Here is a 9,073-nt window from a genome sequence, read left to right on the forward strand (position 1 = left end):
CGTGCAGGGAGTGCGGTAAGCACATGTCCATCACGGATCCGCACGAGGACTGTGTCTGGTGCCTGTCGTCGGATCACGACATCGAGGGATGCTCTTGCTGCCGCAAGATGAGTACGAAAGCTTTGAAGGAAAGAGAGGCCAAGTTATTCATTGCCAGAATGAAAAAGGAGAAGAGAGGTCAAAGAAGATCCAGGTCAAGGTCGAGGTCGAAGTCGACGTCGGGGCATGCTTCGAAGTCCAAGAAGCACAAAAAGAAGAAGAGGCATGGTTCTCGACATCGTTCGGATAGAGAAGCGGCTCCGAGATCGACCTCACCTTCTCGACGTCGTAAGGACTTTGTGTCTCCTTCTCCTGATCCTGTTCCTGCTTTTCCTGTTGGCCTGACCACGTCTGCGGCTTCACCGGAGCATTCTCCGGCTCCATCTCAGACGCCGGCTCATTCTCCGGGTCCAGTTGAGGAAGATCCGACTCCTGACGAGTCTTCGACTCCGCTGGTTCCACTGTCGGCGCCGATCGGCCCGAGTCCGGTTATGCCTCAGCCTGAGCCATATCCTCCCTTTCCAAGCCCGGGTCAAGATCCAACGCATTATTTAAATGCGATGTATGGGGTCTTCACTAGAGCAATGTACCCCTCTGGAGCGCCTTTGGGTCCCATGGGTCCAATGGCTTTCAACTTGGGGGTTCCTCAAGCCTTCCCTCAGGCTCCTTTTATGCCTTTTTTCCCGGCGACGCCGTCTTGGCATTTCCCGGCGCCGAGGACATGGACGCCGCTTCCATCTTCAACGGCTCCGGCTAGACCTCGTTCGACTCCGGCTGCTCCTCTGGATCCGGGTTCGACGCCGGCTCCGGCGCCACCGACGCCTGTTGTGAGGATTAGATCCAGGAGAGAAGCTTAAAGGGTACTGGAAGAACAAAGGTATCAGGTTGAGGAGATGGAAGAGGGTGAGCTCATGGAGTCTGATGATTTGTTTGAGGAGTTGAAAGAAGCTAGTGGCTTGGATTTGTCACCAGAGTGGGAGATTACTCCTCCAGCTGATTCTCCTTCTAAAGATGTGGCTCCCTACCACTCGGTTATTAAAAAAGCAGCAGAGCTTTTGGATCTGCAGCTACCATCTGCTGAGTTCAAGCCGAACATCCTCACAGAGGTTTTACATTCTCCCTCCTCTGTGTCAGAACCCTTACTTCCATGCAATGACTCCATTATTGAGCCTGTCATGGAAGTATGGCGTAAGCCCTTCTCTGCTCCTGCGGTCTCTAAAACTGTAGCTAGAAGATACAGGGCGGCTCCAGGGGACCCAGACTTTCTAACTTCCCATCCTTCTCCAGAGAGTCTGGTGGTTCAGGCTGCTTGTTCTAAAAGATCTTCAGGTGCCTTTCCTCAGGTCCCTAGCGACAGGGATGCTAAAAAAAACTTGACCAATCAGCCAAAAAAGTCTTCTCCTCTGCCAGTATGGCTTTAAAATCAACAAATGCCACCTGTCTTTTGGGCAGATATAACCATGCTCTTATGGATTCAGCGAAACAACTGGCCCCTAAGTTGTCGGAGGAGGACAGACAGAACTTTAATGAGGTGCTTTCAGACTCTCAGGCGGCTGCGCGTCAGGTTATCCAGAGTGGCCTGGATACTGCGGACTCGGTCCCTAGAATCATGGGTTCTTCTGCTGCCACAAGGAGGAGTGCGTGGCTGAAGTCACCCGAGTTCTCCCCTGATGTGCAGGCTACTCTTCTGGACTTGCCTTTTGACGGCTCTGGTCTTTTTGGTAAAAAAGCTGATGCTGCATTGGAGAGATTTAAAGAAAGCAAAGCCACGGCCAAATCTCTGGGTCTGCAGACACAACCTAGGGGTTCTTTTAGGAGGTACAGAGGCTTTGGAAGATCGTCCTTTCGGACCTACAGGCAGCCTCAGCAGCAACAACAGCAACAGAACACCCTGTATAAGAGCTACAGGGGCAGAATCGGAGGTCGTGCTCAAAGTTGGCAGCTCTCCTCCTCCTCTTCCTCTTCCTCCATCCCTCCCACCACTGCAAAGCAGCCCTAGATCCACCATTCTGGATCATGGTGGTCCTGTGGGGGACTGGCTTACCCATTTTCTACAGGATTGGGAATCGGTTACTACAGACCTTTGGGTTCTAGATCTTGTAGAAAATGGGTACGCCCTTCCCTTTCGGGAATTTCCTCCAAATTACCCTCCTTGCTAATGTGCTTCCTCGGAGGACCATCTTCTTCTCCTGCAGGAGGAAGTCCTAACGTTACTAAAAAAAAAAGGTGCGATAGAGGTGGTTCCAGAGCAGGAAAGGGGTCAGGGATGCTACTCCCGGTATTTCCTGATTCCGAAGAAGGATGACAGGCTGCGTCCAATCCTGGACCTCAGGATCTTGAATCTTTTTCTGAAGCAAGAGAAGTTCAAGATGCTCACCCTTGCGCAGGTTCTTCAAGCGCTGCAACAGGAGGACTGGATGGTGTCTATCGACTTGCAGGATGCGTATTTCCACATCCCCATTCTGAAGTCGCACAGGAAGTATCTCCGTTTTACGGTAGGGTCGCAACATTATCAGTTTGCGGTCCTTCCGTTTGGTCTTACTACTGCACCTCGAGTCTTCACCAAGGTGATGGCAGTGGTGGCAGCCCATCTCAGAAGGTCGGGGATTCCAGTTTTCCCCTATCTGGATGACTGGCTGATCAAAGCGGAGTCGCCAGAGAAGGTGCTTCATCATCTGCAAGTTACAGCCCAGCTGTTGTACAAATTGGGTTTCTCGATAAATGTGCCCAAATCTCACCTGGTGCCCTCTCAGCGCAACCAGTTCATAGGGGCGGTACTGGACACTACTGTGGGTCGAGAATTCCCACCTCCACAAAGGATTCTCGACATACAGGAAATGATTCCCTTGTTTTACAATGGAGCGGTCATTCCAGTGCTGAAGCTCCTTCGTCTGCTCGGTCTGTTAGCTTCCTGCATTCTGTTGGTCAACCATGCACGCTGGCACATGAGGGCGATCCAGTGGTGCCTCCGCAGGCAGTGGTATCAGCACAAGGGAGATCTCAGGGAGTCTGTGAGGATCTCCAGAGAAGCTGCAGCGGATCTGTCTTGGTGGAGTGTGGAGGGCAATCTGTCTCAAGGAAAGCCTTTCCATCTTCTTCCATCGGTGGCCACGGTGATAATGGATGCATCCACTTTAGGGTGGGGTGCTCATCTGGGGGATCTGGAGATCAGGGGTCTTTTCTCCAAAGGAAAGGTTGTTTCACATCAACCTTTTGGAGTTGCGGGCGATTCGTTTGGCGCTCAAGGCCTTTCTCCCTTCCCTTCGCGGTCAGTCGGTTCAAGTCTTGACGGACAACACTACCGCGATGTGGTATGTCAACAAACAGGGAGGAGTGGGGTCGCATTGTCTCTGCAGAGAGGCTCTGCGTCTCTGGTCCTGGGCTCAGGATCAACAGATTTGTCTGATGGCAAATCATCTGACCGGAGTTCTGAACGTGCGTGCTGACAGTCTCAGTCGGCAGTTCGCCGCCGACCACGAGTGGAGGCTCCATCCGGAGGTGGTTAGTCACGTCTTTCGAACGTGGGGAACTCCTCGGGTGGACCTGTTTGCCACTCACGAGCACGCTCACTGCCCGTCATTCTGCAGTCTCCAGTATCCGATGAAGGGGGCTTTGGGGGATGCGTTTCAGTTGAGTTGGGTCTCACATCTCCTTTACGTGTTTCCTCCCATACCCTTGATTCCTCGGGTTCTGAGGAAGATTCGCCAAGACCGGGCCCAAGTCATATTGATCGCCCCAGATTGGCCAAGAAGGGTGTGGTACACAGATCTTCTCCACCTCTCCTCGTGCCCTGTGCTCCGTCTCCCTCTGAGAGCAGGCTTCCTCTCGCAGTCGGAGGGGCAGGTTCTACACCCCCCACCTCCAGAGCTTACACCTTCATGCCTGGAGATTGAACGGGGCAACCTGAATTATTTTTCTCTCCCGCCTGATGTGGTAGATGTAATATTGTCTGCCAGACGTCATTCCACTAAATCCATTTATTCTTATAGGTGGTCTAAATGTGTTCTTTGGTGCGGAAAGAAATCTATTGACACTTTGAGGGCTCGTTTATCCAACATCCTTCAGTTTGCTCTTTCTCTTGCTCAGCAAAGCTTTGCTGTAGCCACTGTGAAGGGATATCTATCGGCTTTCCTTTGCTTGCCGGATCAGCCATCATTGTTTAAGTCATCTATTGTTTTACGATTCCTTAAGGGCCTTACCAATAAGTTTCCGCCTACTCCTTTTATTGTGCCTCAATGGGACTTAAAGCTTGTCTTAACTTACCTAATGGGTTCTCCTTTCGAGTACTTGCACAAGTGTCCCTTAAGGCTGTTATCTTTTAAAACGGTCTTTCTCGTTGCCATTACCTCGGAAAGGAGGAAAAGTGAGCTTCAAGCTCTGAGTTCAAAACCCCCGTTCTTTACCATTCATGCTGAAAGAATGGTACTCAGGACCAGGGCTGCTTTTCTGCTTAAGTTGGTAACTTCTTTCCATCTGGGGCAATCCATTACCCTTCCTACCTTCTATCCTCCCCCTCACCCTTCCAAGGAGGAGGAGCAGCTTCACCGCTTGGACCCTAAGAGGGCGGTGAGCTTCTACCTTGATAGGACTAAGGACTTTTGAGTGGACGACCAGCTCTTCGTGGGCTTTGTTGGCTGCAGGAAAGGCAGAGCGGTGCACAAGCGCACCCTTTCCAAATGGATTATCTTGTTCATCAAGATTTCTTACTCTTTGGCCGGTAAGGAACCTCCAGAGGGTATAAGGGCTCATTCTACCAGGGCAAAGTCTTCTACATCTGCCTTGCCTAGAGGTGTTCCTGTGGAGGACATTTGTAGAGCGGCAACTTGGGCCTCCCTCCACACTTTTGCGAAGCACTACTGCTTGGATTCCGAGGTGAGGAGGGACGGACACTTTGCTCGTTCTGTCCTTCAGGACTTTCTGGTATAGAAGGGTGGACACCCTCCTCCGGGAGTGGGACTGCTGTGGGAATCTTTTCACAAGGTGAGGAGTCCACTGGCAGATGTATCCATCAGAAGAACAAGTTACTTACCTTCAGTAACGCTTTTCCTTGTAGATACAGTATCTGCCTGTGGATTCCTCACTGATCCACCCGCCTCCCCGTTGTCCACCCTTGTATACCTACAATACTGATGATGATGTTTCAAAATGTATTTGTTACTGTCAAAGGCAGTGTGTTATTTCTTTCGCCTTCCTATATTATCTCCACACTGTGTGTGTTGTTTTGTATATTATGTACTGTGTATACTGTATATATATTGCTGTCAATCCGTTAGTGTGCCTTGAAGGCACGGAAAAAAGGGTGGAACTGACGTCATCGCGCCGACGAGGTCTTCTTATGGGTCCAGTGACGTCAGCGGAGCCGTGAGCGGAGCCGTGCCTCTGTGACGTCGTCCTCGTCGGCGTGGAGAGCTACAAAAGTTTCCGAATGTTGCTGGCGCAGGGGATTTTCACAAGGTGAGGAATCCACAGGCAGATACTGTATCCACCAGAAAAAGCGTTACCGAAGGTAAGTAACTTGTTCTTTTGACATAATCAAATTAAAAATGGATGTTACACAAGCACCTTTAGCTGTGCCTACCCTACTGTCTGTATGATTACCTTTTTCATGCAGTTAAACGGCATGTAGTGTCCAGTGACAAATAGATGACTGTTAGTAAGACATTCAGGATTGGAGTTTGGAGATCACTATTGGAACGGAGGGTGAATCTTTCTTTGCATCAATATAGTCCTTCAGGAGTATTTGCAAAAGCGTTTCTAGCAGTGAGTGTGTGAGATTAATTGAGATGTATGGGTTATGGTAACATAATACCTCACTGCAATACTTTTTCTGATGCAATCAACAGATTCAGACAATCTCTTATAATAAACTCATGACCTCTAAAGAGATTTACAACAATATTAAGTGATCACCAATTGGCTTGAGCAAGAAAATGGATATATTGCTATAAATATGTTGGCAAAGTATCAGAGAAGCACAGGTTTATGAAGCGCAGCACAGCGTTATGAAGTCATGCACTGGATGTCTGTCGCAACAGCATAAACACAGGCAATGGATTTGTATGTTAGAATTGCATTTATTCATAATTGTGAATAAATGGCAACTAGAAATCAGTAGGCATCATTCTAGGATATTTCCATGCATTTGTACTGCAGGAAGTAATTTAGAATTGCAGGAAAGAGGTTCATTTATTAGTTGAAGATTCAGTTGTTTGAAGTGGATTCAGCATCAAGGGAATTACCAACTGTGTGTGGTAGTTGTTCTGCCCCTTCACAGAATAAATTCATATGACATCTGTTCATCTCTGTTTGATTGTTTAGTCTACAAAGCTTAAATGGAAACCTAGTTGCAACACAGAACACACTGATATGTTTACGCAGCAGATTGTTCAATTGTGTCTGTGTTCTCTCTCCCCTAGGACTCAAAACTCACATTAAATGACCACCCCCAAAGTTCAGGTAGGTGAGGGTGCTCTAAACCTTGGCGAGGAGCTACAGCCTGAACTGCTGAACGGAATTACACCAAATTTGGCGAAAAGCTTGGTTCAGAATGCTTTCTTTTTGTTAAATGATGTAAATCCATTCAGTAGTTCCTGAGAAATTTACTGTTGGTGGAGTGTTGAGGTCCTCTTGTGTCATGACAACCTCAGGACTAAAGTGGACTTCATCCCCCGAGCAGCAGTGTGCCAAGAGGCGCATTTGCAGAGTGGTGTAAAAGGGGGCGTGGCCTTGGACCACTCTCAGCAATCCCACTGTGTGGGGCTTACTGGAGGTACCTGCTAGGCTAGTTGGCCCCCAGGGACCCTCAGGAGGCAAGGGGACTTCATCCCCCAACCAAGAGCATGCCAGGAGGTGCGTTGGCAGAGTGGTGGAAAAAGGGGGCGTGGTCTGTGTCCACCTCTCAGCAATCCCACTGTGTGGGGCTTACTGGAGGTATCAGGTGGGCTAGTTGGCCCCTAAGGACCCTCAGGAGGCAAGAGGACTTAAATCCTCATCCAAGAGAGCGCCAGGGAGCGCGTTTGCAGCCTGGTGGGCAAAGGGGGCGTGGCATGCTAGGATAACTTACCAATGCTGCTATGTGGGACTTACTGGAGGTAATATGATGGGTGGTTGGCCTCCAAGATTGTCCTTGGGGGCCAACTACCCCTCCTGTTACCTCCAGTAAGTCCCACACAGTGGGATTGCTAAAAGGTCGAAGGAGGCCACGCCCCCCTTTTTCCACCACTCTGCAGACGCGTCTCCTGGCACACTGCGGGTTGGGGGATGAAGTCCACTTTACTCCTAAGGGACTTGGGGGGGGGGGGGGGGGGGAAGGGGGGCAAGAAGCCCTCCTGGTACCTCCTGTAAGTCCTACGCAGCGGAATTCCTGAGCGCTAGTTGGGGGCCCAGCCCCCTTTCTCCACCACTCTGCAAACATGATTGCTAGTTAAAAAAACATCGAAATTCACTGAAAAAACCCACAGGTTTCACGGAAGTTATGGTTAGTACTTAACATTTGAAAAACCTTACAAATTCACTGAAAAAAACACAGGTTTCAGGGACGTTATAGTTAGGCTGACATTTCACTCATAAAAAAGCAGAGAAATTCAGCCGTTATAGTTAGCTGAGCTAACTATAACTCGCTCCCCCGCAATGCACTGCTGAGGACGTCGCATATTACATCACTCATGACCTGGTCAGTGACATCACTGATGATATCTTAAATGACATCACTGATGACATCATCCATTTAATATCTGATGCATCTCCTCACACCCTAATATAACCTTTTCATACACTTACTCTAAAATACAGACTACAATTCTCAAAACCATAGACACATCAATACCAGTTAGTACATATTCAATCATTGATTCATAGGTCTACACACACATCCACTCACCCATACAGACACTCATACATGCAGTCACTTATCAATACAGCCACTGATATATGCACTCATACACCTATACAGATACTCACACACCACCACTCACCCATGGAGTTACTCAAATATCTGATAGACATCTAGCCGCAGATTCCTTAACTTAGAATATCCCCAGGCATCAGACTGAATCCATATTTTTTTTTTTACAGCACCTCCTATGCGCGCCGGGGGACGGCTCCACACGACCCCGCCCTGACGTCGTTCACGTACGTGACATCAGTGAGGTCATATAAGTCCCTCACGGCACGCTGATATCAGTTTTCCTTCTTTTCAGCGTGCAAAGCGGTTCCGGAGTGAGCGGTTCCTCTGGCCTGTTTTCAGACCCTTTTTCGCCGCTTCGCATCTGGAACAGTGTGCGATACCCTCTGGCTTTAAATCCTGTACTTCCTGTTCGCTGCAAATGTCCGCAACGGACCCGCATCTTATTTGTATGTGGTGTCTGGGCGAGCACCACGACTCCACGGACTGCGAAGCCTGCCAACACCACAAGCCGAAGTCCCGGCGGGAGCGCCGGATGAAGCTTCTTGCGGCACGGCTGTCACGGTCAGAGTCCTCTCGTCCCACGGCCTCTTCAATGCAGTTTCGCCGTCGATCGCCCTTTGGGGTCCGGGGCCGTTGTTCACCACTTCTTGGTAAGTGGCGGCGCATGTCGCCGAGGTCCTCGACCTCACTTTCATCTGTCAGGGGCACTGGTTCCTGGAACGTGAGCCCTCGAAAGTCGTCCCTCCTCCATCCGCCCTATCCGGGTGCGAGGACGACTCGGGCCCAAATGGAGGCCTATGCTACGGTTTTGCAGGCCTCCCTTGGGTCCTCTCCCGTTCCTGGGGCGTCCTCGGGCCTCCACTACCTGCGGGGTCCACAACAGACAAGTGGGTTCGCACCCGGTGTCCGATGAGCATATATCTCTATATCTCTATATCTCTATATCTCTATATCTATCTCTCTCTCTCTCTCTCTCTCTCTCTCTCTCTCTCTCTCTCTCTCTCTCTCTCTCTCTCTCTCTCTCTCTCTCTCTCTCTCTCTCTCTCTCTCTCTCTCTCTCTCTCTGTCTCTCTCTCTGTCTCTGTCTCTGTCTCTGTCTCTGTCTCTGTCTCTTTCTCTTTCTCTTTC

At 49.8% G+C, this 9,073-nt stretch overlaps 1 protein-coding gene across 1 annotated transcript in view; it reads left to right on the forward strand.

The window, feature by feature from the left end:
* The window catches only part of LOC146805589 (E3 ubiquitin-protein ligase HERC2-like), a 1,563,844-nt gene that overhangs the window by 552,904 nt on the left and 1,001,867 nt on the right, over nucleotides 1-9,073 (forward strand).

Source organism: Triturus cristatus, chromosome 8 (assembly GCF_964204655.1).
Source record: "Triturus cristatus chromosome 8, aTriCri1.1, whole genome shotgun sequence".
In the NCBI taxonomy this organism is placed as follows: domain Eukaryota; kingdom Metazoa; phylum Chordata; class Amphibia; order Caudata; family Salamandridae; genus Triturus; species Triturus cristatus.